General features: G+C 40.8%; 1 long non-coding RNA gene across 1 annotated transcript in view; it reads left to right on the forward strand.

Moving 5' to 3' along the window:
- LOC125755570 (uncharacterized) overlaps positions 1 to 14888 on the forward strand; it is a 69188-nt gene that overhangs the window by 32055 nt on the left and 22245 nt on the right. The window contains exons 2-3 of the long non-coding RNA XR_007412355.1: positions 3713 to 3760; positions 7731 to 7835. This is a non-coding gene — a long non-coding RNA (uncharacterized LOC125755570). The remainder of the gene's footprint in view (positions 1 to 3712; positions 3761 to 7730; positions 7836 to 14888) is intronic.

Consider the following 14888-nt stretch of genomic DNA (forward strand, 5'->3'; position numbering starts at 1 on the left):
TTTTTCTTCACTCTCTGCACAGGAACCATTTCAAAAGCTGTGGATGCCAAGTCATTGCCATGGCAGTGACCTCTTAGGACCCTTCACATTATAATCACAAATGCAGTAAAGCAGGTTCATGCAAGGTGCATATGATGAAATTAATAGCCCTATAATGAATAGGAAGATTGTGCCAGGAATATGTCACATTATTAAATACAAAAGAATAGTTCTAGACATTACAAGCCTGTTTTCCACTGGTATGTTTGCTCTGTTAGATTATCTTTGATTTATGTCCCTTAATGTGCTCCCTCATCACCATATATATTTTGTTAATATTAATGTATTTATGCATCTTAAAATTGCCTAATTAATCCCTTGCTTTCCCAATGAGTTATGGAAGTTTCTGGATTTATATGATTAATATTATAATGAAGAAAACACAACAATGGAGCATAAAATACTAACTTAATTTACCATACACATAGCAAAGAAGTTTAGGCTATGATTTCCCCTCTGAAATTAAGTAATATTTCTTATTGATTTTCCTAATTAAAACTTATCCCTTTCCTACATCCTAAGGGTGCCATTTTTATTCTTACAAATATTTAAGAGCTGCTATGTATCAAGTCATTATGTTGTATATTTTGGAGGTTACTAAGCACAACAATACAGATCCTCCATCCCCAGGTGTTTTTTGTTTTTTGTTTTGTTTTGTTTTAACAGGATTTAAACCTTGTCATTATTGACATTTGGGGCCAGATGAGTCTTTATTGTGGGGGTTGTTGTATGTTTTGTAGGCCCTTTGACAGCATTTCTGGCCTCTGTTCACTAGATGTCAATAGGACCCTTCTCCCTTCAGTTGCAACAACCAAAAATATCTCTATACATTACCAGATGTCCCCAGAGGTATGTGTCAAAATTGTCCCCCACCCTGTTTTGGGTCATCTCTGGATACTCAGTACTTAGTACAGTGTTTGGTACATAGTGGATCCCAAATAATGCTTGTCAAATGTTGAATGAATAAATAAATAGCCAAGCCAAAAGAGAGGTACAGATAAACACTGTAAGAGTCTGGGAGAGGAGGAAGAGGATTTCTAGAGGAGCTACCATGGGAATATGAGGCCAGGAGGGCTTCCTAAGCAAAACTGCTCTGGACGTGGACAGGGTGAGCTGGGAGAGGAGATTAACTGGAATGTAGGGTAGGCAGAGAGCAGATTGGGGACAAGGCAGAAGGGACGTGGATTCAGTCATGGAGGGTCTGGAATGCCAGATTTGAGTTAAATCAGGTTCACAAAACCATGGGAAATTAATCATAGTTGTGATTGAGCAGGCATGTGGCATATATCCCAGCAGCAGGAAGACTAGCCTGAAGGTGGTATACAGGGTGTAGAGGACACTGGAGATGGAGAAACCAGTTGGGGTATTTTTATAGTATTTTGAAACAGAGCATAAACTAGGCTTATAAGAAGCACATGAGTTCTGAGGGTGATTGAGTTGATTTGGGAAGGACTTGAGGTAGTGTGCTAGCTCCTTCCCTTGTTGGTGTAACATCCAAGCTCCTTTGTGGGACATTTAAGGCCCTTCTTCACTCTCCAGTCTCTTCTTCCATCATGTTCTCTATCAGTCACCCTCAGTCTTCTCTTCTTAGACTCTACTGATGCTTATTTCCTGCAATATTGAATCAGAGTCTTTCAAACAATATCTATCCTTCACAATCTCTCTGGAATATTCTCTCTGCCTTCCTGTGCCTGGAAAATGCTTATTCACTCTTCCAAATGCTGTTCAGGTACCATCACTTTCACAAAACATGTTGGACCACTCAGGATGTAGTGAACACTCTCTCCTATATCCTCTGCATATTTTTAATTTTTACACAGATCACATTGTTTTGTGATTACCTTGTTTAGTCTTCTAAACCCTTCTCCTTGAAAGTAGGAATTACATCTTATTACATTTTTTTTCTATTTGTTGGATAGTGACTAGAAACGAATGTTTGTAAAGTAAGATTCTTCAGATTTGGTCACTAGTAGCTTTCCAGAAGAGTTTCTGTGGAATACCAAGGGTGGAAGGTGGTTCAGTAAGAATGGAGGGCTAAGAGCCGAGACAGGTGAGAATCCCACCTGAGAAGGTGAGAAGCAGAGGCATGATGGAGACCACTCTGTCAAGAACTGTGGGGGCAAAGGACAAGTGTAGAGATCAGGCTTGTGAACTCTGGAGTCAGGGTATTCAGTTCAACCCCTGGCTCTGTCATCTACTAGTGTGTGACTTTGGGTAGTTCATTAACTTCTCTGTGCCTTTTTCCTCATTTAAAAAAAAAAATGGTCAAGATAGTATAGTATCTTCCTTATAACACTGTGGGGGATTAAATGAGTTAATCCACATAAAGAACTGAGAATGGTGCTTGACACATAATGAGTACTTAACATTTAGCATTAACAACTATTCACTTTTAAGAAAGTAGATAACGGTGAGATCACAGAGTCAGGGAAGTGGTAGTTAGATGATTGGTTTTCTTCTTGGCAAACAGCATATTTATACAATGAGGGGAAGGAATGGGTTCAGAGGGAGGGATTGTGCAGCAAGCAAAACAGGGGATGATCCCTGATGGAAAAAGCCATCACTAATGCAAACCTTCCTCTGAGAAGATTGGAGAGATTGGAGAGAAGCAAGGGATGTAAAAAGAAGCTAAAGGAGAGAAGGGAAGATGAGGGAATGCACTTGAATATCCTTTCTTTTTTGTGATATGTGAGAACCCTGCTGTATCTATTGAGTTTTGCAGGTAGATTCTGTTCTCTATAGCACTTCTCTTATAACTTTTTTAAAGCTATTTTTCCTTGCACATGTGTGAGACGATGTAATAAGCTATTAATTGTAGCTTATAAGTTGGTAATTGTAGTTTACAATAACAGAACATTCAGATCACCCTAAATGTCCCTTTTTGGGAGAATGGCTTATATATTATGGAACTCAAGAGGATACTAAGCAGCTGTAGCAAGGAACAAAGAACCTTTGAATGTACTCATTTGGAATGACCGCCAAGAGCTGTTGTTGGGTGAGAAAAGCAGTGGCTAGCGTGCTACCATTTGAAACCACTGTAATAAAAAGAGGAAGGGTGAAATCTAAATTGGCATATTCATAGATACCTAAAATATCCCTGGAATATACTGGTAAATTGGTTGCCCTCAGTGGGAAGGACCTGGCTGGGAACCAGGGTAAAGGAAACTTCTCACTATGTATCTTCTTGAACTCTTTGAATTTAGAACATGAAAATGCACTATATATGCAAAAGAATTAAATTAAATATAGTGAAAGTGTCCAATAATTGTTCCAGTTGTACTCCTGTTATTTGATATGGTTTCTTGGGCATTGTAGGTATATCAACAACAGGAAGAACCATAATAACAATATTAACCAAACCTGCTGCTTATAACCCCAAATACCTTCTCAGGAAAGACATTGCTATGGAGAACAAGTCACCTTGTTCCGTTGAGTACCACACTGGATTTGTACATGTGGATTTGGGAGTAGGTGCTCAGAAGCAGCACAATTTCCTTGCATAAGAAAGACATTCCTAGACTAATCTCAGACAGAATAACTGGGAAGTTCGGGATAGGAGAGAGTAGAAACGAGCAAGATGGGGGTGCAGGGATGGGGTTGTCTGTGAGAAACGGGAGACCAGGGCAGCCAGACTGACCAAGACACAATTATATGTTGTTTTTCTTTTGCATAGAATATGATGCTACTTCCTTGTGATCCTCAACTCTTCATTCTGCTACAGGTAAAAGTTGTGGATATCTTTCAAAGGGTTCTTGGGAGGATCAAATGAGAATACATAGGTGCTTTGTTTTGTTTTTTTGTTTTTTTATGTAAATTTATTTTTTATTGGTGTTCAATTTGCCAACATATAGAATAACACCCAGTGCTCCTCCCATCAAGTGCCCCCCTCAGTGCCCGTCACCCAGTCACCTCCCCTTCCACCACCCTTAGTTCGTTTCCCAGAGTTAGGAGTCTCTCATGTTCTGTCTCCCTTTCTGATATTTCCCACTCATTTTTTCTCCTTTTCCCTTTATTCCTTTTCACTATTTTTTATAGGTGCTTTGGATAGAGTCTGATATAAATAAGCATTCAATACCTCTTAATGGTTAATAATAAGTATAATGATTTGAACTTGTTTTGAAGGCAGAGATTTTGGAGAGTAGGTACCAGGTTTGGGTCAATTCCAGAGTGGAGATCAAGGCATACAGACTGAAAAAACTTCATCTGAAGTAGGGAATTGGAGACTAAGAACAATACAGGTATAAGCCTATAGGGAACTGAGAAATTTTGAGGAGAGATCTTTTGGACTTTGGTAAAAGAGTGTGAATCCGCCTTGTCTACATCTTAGGTGCATATGAAACCCTAGCTAACATATGAACTACAGAGCCAACCAGTACCCGAAGTTCACATGGCTCTGGTAACTACAGTGGGACAGCAAAAATGTTCCCATGTGTCATGACTGTAACTTACTACCTGCAGTGACCCTGAGGGGGTGGATATTGAGGAGGCTGTCAGGGAAGAGTCTGTCCCTGCTGCTCATTTCACATTTAATAGCTTGCTTTGTAATGTAATCCATCCTAATGAAAACCAATAGCATGTTTACAAACCAGGATTATTCAAATTTTATAGAAATCTTTGTCCTGGTTTTATAACTTGAAAATGAATGTAGTTCCAAGAGGAGCCCACCCAAACATATCCAGCACTCCTGGGTGTCTGTTACATATAGAACGTGGAGGTCTGATTAGCCTCAAGGTCATTTCTAATGGCGAAAGTTCACCAGGATTTGATACAGTTATTTAAATTTCTGTCTTCAGAAGGAGGTGCCTCTGGAGAATTACATGATACTACTAGCAGCTGCTGTGTAGATTTAAACTAAATTTGGGTTATTGGAGGGACGCCTGGGTGGCTCAGTGGTTGAGTGTCTGCCTTTGGCACAGGGTGTGATCCTGGGGTCCAGGGATCAAGTCCCGCATTGGGCTCCCTGCATGGAGCCTGCTTCTGCCTCTGCCTGTGTCTGTGATTCACTCTGTGTCTCTCATGAACAAATAAATAATATCTTAAATAATAAAATAAATTTGGGTTATTGGAAAATGGTTTTAGGAATCAAAAAATGTGTTACCTATTGTTTCTTCTGAATGCTGTTCTCATTGCCCCCAAATTATTTAATTCATCTTTGGTTCTACCACAGGCTTTGTGTCTTTCAACTTATTTCTTAAAGCAGTGGTACCTGATTATCCAAATTTATTTCCCTTAGGCTGTAATGCCATGTGTAGGGGCAACCTGGGATAATGATTTGAAGTCAGAAAACCTGTGTTTGAGAGCTGGCTGGCAAATTTGGGATGTCTCAGGGATTTCCATATAGAGCCTTTTCCTCTATAAAGGTTTATATTTTATTTTTATTTTTAATTAAAAAGATTTTAGTTTTAAAGACTATCTGAGAGAGTGTGTGAGCACATAGGGATGAGGGAAGGGCAGAAGGAGAGGGAGAGAAGTAGACTCCCTACTGAGCACAGAGCCAAGATTTTATTTATTTACTTATTTGAGAGAGTGAGAGAGTGCGTGTGCATGTGCATGTGCAAGCAGGAGGAAGGGGTAGAGGGAGGAGAGGGAGGGAATCTCAAGCAGATTCCCTGCTTAGCCCAGAGCCTGATGCAAGGCCCTATTTCATGACCCTGAGATCATGACCTAAACTGAAACCAAAATCAGACACTTAACCAACTGAGACACCCAAACATCCCTATATTTTATTTTTAAATGTTCATGCCTCTGGGAAAGTGTCATGCTTTAAAACCTCCTCCCTCTCTCTCTATCCATTTTTTCATTCATCCATCTATCTTTTCAGTCTATCCTTAGTGTCTATTATACTCTTTAAAAAATGCATTTTATAAGTAAAGAGGGCAAGTAGTAGAACTGGCTAAGGCCTAACAACATACTTCAGAGTATTTATGCCCCTGCTCTGGTCTGGAGCTGACCTCCTGGTTTTTATGTGTAGCTTCTGTCCCTTCATTTTAAAACTAGGCATATCCTGGCAGCAGGAGACCGTGGTAAGATCTCAGTAGCATTGGCTGCTGGCTCCAGGCAAGGACTCCTACATTTCAGCCTGGGCAAGCTCCTCTTGGATGGTTCCCTGCTCAGTCTTGGAACGTGTCCACTATGGCAGCCTCATCTCATTATAGTTCAGGTTCCAGGCATTTGTCACAATGAACTCATATGCCCCCAAATGGATCAGTGTCTCTGCTAGAGCTGTGAAATTTGACAATTGGCAGCCTCCTGGCAGAGTGGGTCTCAGAAAGTCTGCTTAAGCAGGGTGATTAAGCTTTGGCTGTTCCCAGCTTTGGGCTAGGCTTGTATGCAATGGGTGGCCAGCATATCAGAATCATGCATTTGTACGTTCCACACATATTAAGCACCCTCTGTGAGCCAGGCAGTCTGAGCCACTGAATATAAGAAGGTGGCCAAGACCCCTCCAATCACCCCCACTCAGGTGCTGGAACTCTGTACTCATCTGGAGGTAGGCCTGAAAGCTCCCCAACCCTTCTGGGGCTAATTAGGCACTTATTTGGTGTGAACAACCTGGTAGAGGACCCTCAGAGCCTGGCCTGGAGTTGGGCAAAGGGTTGTACTTCCTACCCTAGGCAGGAGTACCATGGTCTGCAGAACTGTATTCTTCCTCTGCTTCCTAATGGAAAGGATGATGGTATGGTAGGGTAGAGAGTGAATTTCTGCCCCATACTGGGGTTAGAAAAGTCTGACCTGAGCTCCTCTAGGAGCTTTACAGATCTGGCCTCCTTAGGTTGGATGGGCAGCAGAGGTTAGGAGCTAGGAGTTTGAGGGAAGGAGGGACAAATGTGGGCAAAGAGATTCAGGGCTAGAGAACTGATCACAGACCAGGGTGCGATAGAAGCAGAGTCATAGGTGGGATGAAGATCAGCAAAATGGGCAGAAAGTGTGGGTGCAGGGCCCAAGACAAGGAGAAATAGATTTGACACTCCTGGCAGGAGGGGTTAGGTCTTTTCCCCTTATGTTCCCTGTATCAAGTGCAATACTTCATACAAATGTTCATTAATTTGAATTAAATTCCATAGGCAATTCCTTAAAAATCCATTGTCTCTATATCAGAATGTGTATTAATTTCAGGTTGACAGACCACTACCACGCAAAATGTAATGGATGGAGAAAGAGGCAGTCTTTGTGCACTGCCTTCTGTCATGCGTGGGGCTAAGCCCCTCATGTTTATTATCCCATTGGAACCTTTAAAGAGCCCCACAAACTAGAGGAGACCATCCCCATGTAGATGAGGAAACAGCTTCAGAGAAGTTACATGACTAACTTACAGCCCAAGTTTACATGACTATGATATGGTGAGGATGGGACTACAATGTGTGGGGAGTCCAGGATGGTCTGATTTTCAAAGACCAAATGTCTTCCTCATACCATCCTTGAGAGCCCCTTGGGGGCAAAAATCATGCCTGAATCCTTTTTGTGTTCCTGGCATTGGGCCTGGAGGTGGAAAGCAGTTAGTATGTTTTTGATGAACAAATGAATGGATGAGTGAGTGGATGGAGTTGCATCTTGTTCATGTGTATGTGATTGATGAGTCCTTGGCCATGAAGTTCACACATGTGAGATAGATGGAGACTCAGGTTTTGAGGTTTTATCACTAAAAGGCAGAGGTCATGTTTTCTTTTTCTTTGATGTTTTATATTCAATAGGTGGTGTATTACTACCTTATTGATAATGCTCCTGCATCTTGAACTCTATCAGAAACAGCTGCGGTCTCCAAAAGACAGCACCACAGTGACTCAAACGCAGTGGAGGTTTGGAGCATTTGTTCAAATAGTGGCGGGGGAGGGGAGGGATGGGGGGGAAGTGTGGAGGTACTTGAGGCTTTTTCTCCCTTTATCTGAGCCACCTTTACCTTTACGGATTCAGAGTATTGAAAGATTACAGATCATTTCTAACTGTTTCTGGGACTTACTGCTGCTCCTTTCTTGAAAGCAATTTAAAATCTGTTCAGACTCACATTTTTTACAAACAAAAGTTTATTTGCTATATATAGAAAAATGCCACCAGAGGACTAATTTGGCAGCTTTGTTGATTACCCATTGTAATGAGCCTTATTACATAATTAAAACAATTTTTTTCCTAACTGCATTTCACTACTAATTAACATTTTACACATTTTGCAGTGGACACTTTGGGTTGAATCAGAAACATAATTATGTCATTTCTATGCAAGAGCAGCCTATGAATTATTAATTAATATTAAATCTGTTGATTAAAGGCTAATTCATAAGTAAACATATTATAGCTCACCATATATTGCTCTCTAGAAGCTTTCATTTGTGATTTCTATGGTCCCTTGTCCCTTGCTAAATATCAGGGCAGGGACTAAAGAAAGACAGAAGCTAGCCACACAAATTCCAAGGAACAGAAGTAAACTACTTAAAACTCTTTCTTAATTTTTAACCTCAATTTATGCTTTCTCATTCCATTTGCTTCTAAAATCATGAAGCCCATATAGGGTACAAATAGGTTATAGAAAGCAGGTCCTTTGTTTTCTTAACCTGCAAAATGGAGACGTGTTTTCTTTTAATGCACAAGCCTGAGTCTACACCTGCCTGGAGTGTGCTGAGGAATCAGGGTCTATGTAGTGTCTGGGGCAGCCCTTCCCAGGGAAATTTACTAAGATCCCCACCAGCCTCAGCTGAGGAGCAGTAAACTTACATAGGTGCTCCTGAAGAGAAGTTATCTTCATGTCTCATGTCCTGTTGATGCTCTGACCTGGCACGGCCCTTACCCATGTGGGCTCTGATGCTGCTCATCTCATATCATGGATGGCACAGCTCTGACTGTACCTTTCCTCAGTAGTCAGCTGGTGGCACTAATGAAATTCCTTAGTACACTTTATTTTAGGCCACAAACTGTTTTTGCTTCATACTCCTGGTTTCTGTCATACCTCCACCAAGCTGTTTGCCTTGGAATTTGCATTCTTGTTTTAATACACTTGGTAATATTTGTAGATTATTCCTAATTTCTGCTTTCTAAAGTTCACTTTAACTAGCAAACTTTTATTAGTTATTTCTGTGGGAAGCTATTTTTTTTTTAAAACCTCACCAACGTGAATTCCATAAATTCTTGTCTGTTTTACTCATTTACCTATGGGTTATCTTTGATTTATCTTGGCCTGCTAGGTCTTTCACTGACCTGAATTCCCTATCCTCCACGCATGTTCTGTGTCTATGTGTGTGTGTGTGTGTTTTGTTTTTCTTTGTGGAAGAGTTACCTTCTGTTGCTGGGGGGTAGAGGGGGTCCAAGCTAAGAATTATTAGGTGATACTGTGTTACTTTCTACATCACTGTTTAACACATTTTCTCTCTCTCCTCTCTGTCTCTCAAACACACACACACACACATCACACACACATACACATGCATGCATAGTCCCATTGTTGGCAACAGTAACAATAATATGTTTTGTACTTGTGTGTACTTAATAGAATTGTCTACATCTGTCACCTTATTTGATCCTCATAATTCCCATATAAGAGTAGAAAGTATTGTTATTCTAATTTTATTCATAAGTAAAAATATCACAAAAAGGCTAAATGGCTTGGCCCTTATCCTACAGGTAGTTAATCTTGAAGGCAGGAACAGATCCTTGTCTTTATCTTCTACTTCATACCTCTTCTCAGTACATATAATCCCATAAACCATCACCCCAACTCCTCCCTACATATGTCCATCTGGTGAAAGGGGAACATGTGAAAATGCCCAGTTACTAGACTTATGTTACTTCTCTTTGAATGCTTGTCCAACCTGACTGATCAGGTTTGCAATATAAAGAGTTCTCATGGCTGGTTAAAGTATAAACATCCCTAGAATGAGGATGGTATTATATCATCAAAGTTACTTACCTAGAGTGATTAAGCTTAATGATTCCTTTCCCAAGAGCATATTGTTCTAAAAATGAAGAAAGCATCATTGACCTGGGTTGTACAAATGTGGAGATCCAAGATGTTTCTTCACAGTGGATATAGAGCTTCTAACATCAGCAGGACCATGAAGTTCTAACCTAACACAAGTTGGTCACAGAGCTCAATGACTTGATCTCCCAGGAGCATCACTGGCAAGAAAGGCTCCACTTGGGACCCACTGACAAATGAGGGAGCTAGATATCCCTTTGTACTGTCTGTGGTCATGTGTGATGGCCTCTCTCATCTTCTACCTCATCTGGGAGACAAAAATGTTTCCCTAACTCTTGACTTGGAGGGCCAAGTTCTTGTCATTAAAACTGGAATTTTAGCTTTGATATGAGGACACAAACCAGGAAATGGTGCTGTCCATGAGTTCTGTCTTGACAGCAACTTGTGTTGCTGGCCAAATTGCTGCAATAACAAGACTTTTTGTTCAAGAGCAGTCTCAGTTCTCTGTTCTTCTGTTCAACCGGCTGCTGTATTAGAGACTCTTATGCTATTAATTACACCTAGACGTCCTGGTAGGTAAGCTCCTTACCCATAGATCATGGCTTTTACTCATGCTTCTCCCTTCTCCCACCTCATCTCCTTCCAGCTATGGACTGTTAAAGATAGAGACCTCAAAGTAGCCCAGTCCAAATATTTTGTATAAAATTTCAGCAGTTTCAACAAGGGAAGACCCTGTGGTAGAGAGATATGGCCATATACTCTGCTCTTAGTTTCCATTTGACTTTATAAAAAGTGGATGTACTACTTTCTTATATTCTTCTCTGTAGCATTAAAATTTTACATACCTGGTTTCTGAAACTAAATTGGCATTCTCTAAGTGTTTACTCAATGAATGAATTAATGAATCTGAAGTCTAAAAATTCCACCTCCTCAGTGCCCTGAAGACCATCTTACCTCCATTGCTTTCTCCTCTACCTCGACACATTCACTGTCAAAATGTTTCCCCAGTGCACCCCTCAACCAGCCTCTGAGATCTTCCTATGCCCACTCAGTACCTGGAAGGGGGTCTAATCCAGAGGTCAAAGGCATAATACTCTTTGGTCTTCTTCCACTTAGCTTGGCCTGAACTGTCCTTGGCAATGGGATGTAGTTTACGTCCTGGTCAAAAGCCCAGCTGTCAGGACTTCAGCCCCAGCTGAGGGCCCAGGAGAGAGAAGTGAGGAGACTTATTATAGGGCCTCAGAAGACTTTAATTTGACCCAACTTTGTGTTGATCCTGGGAGATGGCACAGATAAGGAAGTAACCAGGAACCCACAGAAATAAGACTTCTAAAGGTTTACCAGAAACAATTGGAAGAAAAGCCTAAGGTTTTCTGGAATAGAACTCTGTGTTCCTAACAGACCTAGCAATAGAATTAAAGCCAGTGAGAGTGATTGCTGGTGCTGTTTTAATCTACTCTCTCAGCTTCTGCCTCCTCAGTTTCCAGCACTGACCACACATTAATTCTTCTAAAATGTTTTCCTCCTTATCTGTGACCCAACCTGCATTCATGCTCATGATGAATCCCAAAGCTCAGCCTCGCCCACCTTTCTCTGCACCTTCTGCTAGATTACCTGGTCCTACCCTGAGACATTTCTACCACTCTGATTCACATACAAGTGTAGGTCCAAATGCTCACACAGCTGCAGCTAATCAGGGCACTGGCAATCCAGTTGAGTAATGAATTATTTAGAGAGGGCTAAGCTGCTGAAACACAATCCAGCAAAATTGTAATGGCCCCAGAAATACAGAAGTTTATTTTTCTGCATGTTCCAGGTCACTGGCCAACTCTCTTCATTATTTAAGCGCCCAGGCTAGGGCTGATTCTGCCATCTTCAACACCTGTTTCCCAAGGCCACTTGCTTTTTGCCTTTTCCCACCCTAGGTGAAACAGAAAAGAAAGCATGGAAAGTGTATATATAGTCTGGTCTTGAGTACACCCTATAAGTGGTCTGCATCACTGCCACTCACATTCGACTGTGTTACATGGCCATATCTAAGGAACTGTGAAGAAGACTGTGAAATGGAGCCCTGTTACATACAAGAAGAGGATGGGTTTGGTGAATAGCTCACAATCTCTGTCATAAGGAAGGAGAACACAGATATGAAACTACAGATCATATGTCTGAAACATGAACCTAGGAAAGAATAACACCAACTTTGAGTAGTAGCAATCTGTGAAGGAGATCAATTTCCAAGGACTGTATGAATGAATATATTTTGCTCTGATTATGGTGGCAAGGAACAGAGAGAGCAGAAGAGAGTTGAGGTGTGGGTAGGTGCACCTGTCTCGTGTATCCACGCATTCGTTCAATTAATTCTTTGGGTATGCCAACAATAGGAACAAGCAAGTGGTGTGTTGGGAGCTAAAATGCAAATGAGCTTGGCTGAAGAACAAAGCCCATGTTAGGGGAATAACATGCAGAAGAAGCTCATGAAGCTAATGGAATAGGGAGAAGAGATAAAAGGTCAAAGCCCTGCTATGGAAATCAGAAGTTATTTGATGGGCAAGAGGAAACTTCTTTCTGATTGAGCTAGCAGCTGTATGTAGAAAATAGTAGAGAAAGATCAGAGGAATCAAGACAGGATGGAAAGCAATTACCAAAAACTAAGAGATGAGGTAACGAGTCTTGAATTAAGAGTGAAATTAAAGAAAGAAAAAGATATTGATAACAAAGCAAATGAACAGGACGTAGGGACTGATTGGACATGGGAAGCAGAGAAGGATGAATTTCTGAGTCTGGAGAACCTGGTACCATTGATGGAAGGAGACACATGGAAGGGGGGTGGTGAAAGCAGTGCCTCTGCATTAACCTTTCATATCTAAGTAGAGCTGTCCTGTGGGTAACTGGAGATATAAAACTCAAGGGAGAATGAGAAATTAGGGCTAGAAATGTGAGGCCTGGGAGAGATGTGCAAGTGAGTGATGCTGGAATGTGTACACTGCCTCAAGAACAGATATAGAGATGGAAAATGGCTGACTTGGGAGTGAGCCAGTGTCATATGCACATCAGTGACATTTTTGAGACATTACTAAGATGATTTTGCTCATATGGAGCCCTGCCCTCAGGAGATGAGCAAGAAGCATAAGAAACAGTTACACATTCCATTTTTATTGTCCCTTTTCTTTGTGGACACAAACGTTTTAATTGAACGTCCTCATTTTTCTAAATTCTGCTAGAAAGGTTCCAGGGAGATAAGGCACAAGGAGGTGAAGTCATTTGCTTTTAGTTACACGAGTTAATGGCTATAGTAGTAATACAACTCAAGACCGTATCCATTAGGACAGTGTTCCCCAAGTCTGAGAATCGATAATCTATGGTTTCATTAAAGCAAAAGCATGGTGCTTTAAGACAAAAGCATGTCACAGTGTTTCCTGGCACCATAAAAGTTACTTTCATATTGAAATTTTATCCCTGTTGTTCAGAGTCACATTTTGTATGTATTATTGAGCGCTTGAATCCTGAAAGCTTGCCCTAAGGAACCTTCCATGCAGCTGGATTTGGCTATTTTAGTCTCTGGTCAGGTCTCCATTCATTTCATCTCTGAAATCTAATGATCTGATCTAATAAAATTATAAAAGATTCTAAACTGCTCAGCACTTAATCAGCTTAGTCCAAGAGAATTAAATCAAAGCCTTAGGTGTGCACACTTCATCGCTCAGATGAAATCTCACCCTGGGAGACAATCTTATTATTTGGTTACTTATTGTTTTGGGAGGCTGGAAGGTTGGGAGGGGACTCTGTGAATTGCAAAAGATATGCGGAGAACCTAACACATGGCGGCAGCTCTGTGGCTTTACTGGTAAAGCGTAGTATAAAGAGTAGGGGTTTGGGCTATAGACAGGAGATCCGATCCATGTGCCATCACTTATTAGTTATGTGACATAGGAAGTTACTAAGCTTCAAATTCACTGTGCATTGAATTAGTAGACTTAACATGAGAGTGTCACTGAAGAATTCATTGAGATTTTATGTATATATAAAGCTTTTTAGCATATGTATACACACATATTTATGCATATATATTCTTGAAGTGTGTATGTATATATACATTAATATATCTCCTACTCTGTGTTTATGTTCTAGCACTCTCACAAAAATGCAAGTAGTTATTATAATTACTAATTATTATATTTTTAAAAACATTTTTTATTAAAGAATATAGCAGTGGGCTCAAAGAGTGGGGAAGAGGCTGCAGAACACAATGTTGAGATACATTTTTTCTGCCTGCATCATGACAGACTTCAGGAAGCCAATAAGAGGTCAATGCCAAGTTATAATGTTTCCCTCCTAGGAAAGACAACCTAAAGAACATAGCTCTGGTGATGGGTCTGAAAGGTAAACTTGACTGATTGTAGTCCTGAGAAGATTTGGGGGGACAGTCCACTTCATGCCTTATTCAAGTGTAGAACAGAACATGTCTCCTTGGACTAGGCTGGCATGAACCCAATATTGTGAGAATCCCAGAGAGTTTCAGGAGTATTTTTCTCTAGTGACTGGCCTTCTTTGACTCTCTGTGGTGTGGAGAAACAAAGATTTTTGTAGCTTCAGTCCTGGGATAGGATATGATTCTGTTTTGACAGAAATTCAGTTTCTCAACTGAATTTTCTGCAAATATGGGATCTGTTAATAATCAAAGAAGCCTCCTCAGGCAGTTATAAATTCATTTATATTTTGGACATTTATTGATGCTTTGCTCTGTGCCAGGCACTGGAAATACAGAGACAAGACATGCAGTTCTTCTGGGCTCATGGGATTCTGGGGAGCTGCTAGGCACAAGTGGACATGCTCAGCAATGCAGTAAATGCTATGGTGAGGGGAGCATCAGCCCTAATTAAAGTCTACAAGTGAATAGCCCAGCCAGTCCCAAAGGCTGAGGAATATAGATGACTGGCATGTTACT

Source organism: Canis lupus, chromosome 8 (assembly GCF_003254725.2).
Source record: "Canis lupus dingo isolate Sandy chromosome 8, ASM325472v2, whole genome shotgun sequence".
Taxonomy (NCBI): Eukaryota; Metazoa; Chordata; class Mammalia; order Carnivora; family Canidae; genus Canis; species Canis lupus.